This window comes from Lonchura striata, chromosome 4, assembly GCF_050655825.1.
Source record: "Lonchura striata isolate lonStrDom1 chromosome 4, ASM5065582v1, whole genome shotgun sequence".
In the NCBI taxonomy this organism is placed as follows: Eukaryota; Metazoa; Chordata; class Aves; order Passeriformes; family Estrildidae; genus Lonchura; species Lonchura striata.
Window position 1 is genome coordinate 23,830,001 of NC_140706.1, and position 2,066 is coordinate 23,832,066.

The 2,066-nt window shown below is 53.2% G+C and overlaps 1 protein-coding gene across 1 annotated transcript in view; it reads right to left on the minus strand.

Moving 5' to 3' along the window:
* Nucleotides 1-1,386, minus strand: part of PHOX2B (paired like homeobox 2B) — a 4,650-nt gene extending 3,264 nt beyond the window's left edge. The window contains exon 1 of the mRNA XM_021555989.3: nucleotides 1-1,386. This exon is cut by the window's left edge and continues 1,459 nt beyond it. The gene's annotated coding sequence lies outside the window, so the exon portion shown is untranslated.
* Between the last annotated feature and the right edge of the window lie 680 nt (nucleotides 1,387-2,066).

A 2,066-nucleotide genomic window follows, 5' to 3' on the forward strand; every position in this document is an offset into this window, starting at 1 on the left:
AATGGAAAAGGCGAATCGAGAAGGGTATATGGGGGATGCGTGTACGCTGAAGCGCATTCAGTTTTGCACCTACTTTTTCATCCTCCGGGAGGGCGAGAACTGAGCGGGGAGAAGATGCAACCCCAAGCCGCACTTAAAATATGCGGTCGGGACAGGGGGCTTCTGGAAACCTGTTTCCAAACACGACGTGACACGTGCAAAGTTTCCGAAGCTGGAAAAGGAAGATCTCGCTTTGGTCCGGCGTTTTTCTCCGCTGGCCTCGGGAGCGGGGACTCCTTCTTGCCGCGGGCTGCTCCGCACCCGCGCAGGCTCCGCGCTGCCGCCGCCAACCGCGGAGAGCGCCAGGGACCTTCGTGCAGTTTTCTTGCCGATGATGTAATTTTCATTTCGTTAGTCGTATTTCATTAAATCTCTCCTCTGGGTGGGCAGCATAGGAAATGCTGAGTAGAATCTCACTGTTGTGTAAACAAACATTGGATATTTTACATGATTTCAATGTGTAGATAATTAGTTTTATTGCATTCATTAACCCCTTTATGTGCTCTGTAACAAGTCGACAATTAAAGTAACAAACTCATAAAGTCTTTATAGGGGCATTTAGGCTCGCACAGTATTTGCCAGACTAAGTAGTTTAATTCAAAGCCAGCGGATGAGCACGGGGAATCTACAGGCTTCTGTGCTTTGGGGTGGTTTATTATACATTAAAAACGCTCCAAAGCGGTACTTAATTACACCAATGACTGAGGTTCCCTTTTATTTTTTTGCGGCGGGGCCAGAGGGGTGGGGTGGGGGGGGGGAGGGAGGGCATGTCACTATGAGTTACCGGTGGGTAATAAAACAAAGCAGAAGATTCTTGAGCCGCTGAGGATCCGGGTGATAGTTTTATGGCGAGGCCTGATAGTTTTATTGCGGTTGCATGTTGTACAATGTGTATTTGATAAAGAAAGGCTTTTGATGGCCCGTGGACACTTTTTGTGCACCGTCGAAATGAAAATAAATGTGAACACGGTTTTAGTGCAAGGATGGAAACAAATTGCGAGCTCTAGATGGTTGTCCCTTTATGGTCAGCAGACAAGAAGAGAAAAGCGCTGCAAACATCTGTCTTCCGTCCCCCAAATCTAAAGGGCACCAAAGAATGATGTGAATCTAAGTGTTACTACAGCAGGGATTTGTCTTTATTTACCCGCGCTCTCATGAATATGAATACGTGTTTGGGGCAAGGAGGTGCCTTCACCCCTCCCAAACAACATAGAGCATTTAAAAAAAAAAAAAAAAATTCCAAGCGCTTTTCCTCTGGAGAGCACCTTTTGTGCCGCGTTTCTTGCCCCGCAGCAGCACCGCGCAGTCTCCCGCGCTCGGGCCTGCGGGGCCGCTCGGTATCGGACCCCGCGCCCGCAGCGGCGCTGCCCAGCCCGGTACCTGTCCTGGCCCCGGGCCGGCCACCCCGGCTGCCCCGCTGGCCCCGGCGTGGCCGGCTCCGCATTGCCGCGGGGGCTGGTCTGCCTCACCCCTCGCCCCTCCCGTCCCCTTTCCGCCGGGGTTTCACCCGCTCCCCCTCCCAGGGATTTAGGCTCCAGTTGTTCTTTCTACACGCGAGTGGTTCTGCCGAAAAAGTTGCAGCAAATGGGTAATTTGATTATTCCCACTATAGGCCAACTGCCTCAGCGGCCTTCCCCCACGCGTCTGGCTGGAGGCAGAGAAACCATCTCCAAGGAATAATCAAATCAAGGCGAAGTGTGGAAAAACCCCTTCTGATTTCCAGGCGACGCAAATAGAATTATAGCCTCCCGTTTGTTTCGCCCCCTCTTTTCTTTCCCCCCTTCCAGAAGAGCCCTTTTGTCTCGATCGTGAACTCTGGCCCAGCCGGGCAGCGCGGGATGCGCGAGATGCGCGGGGTGCGCGGGATGTGCGGGATGCGCGGCGGCTGGAGGCGCGACGGGGTCGGGTGGCGGAGAAAAACACGCCAAGTATTTAAAAGCCACTTTTCTTTCCTCTCCTTGAGCACTGAGAGGGGCCCGGTCCGCTCCCCTCAGGCTGCGGGAGGAATGCTCGGAGGCAGCGGAACA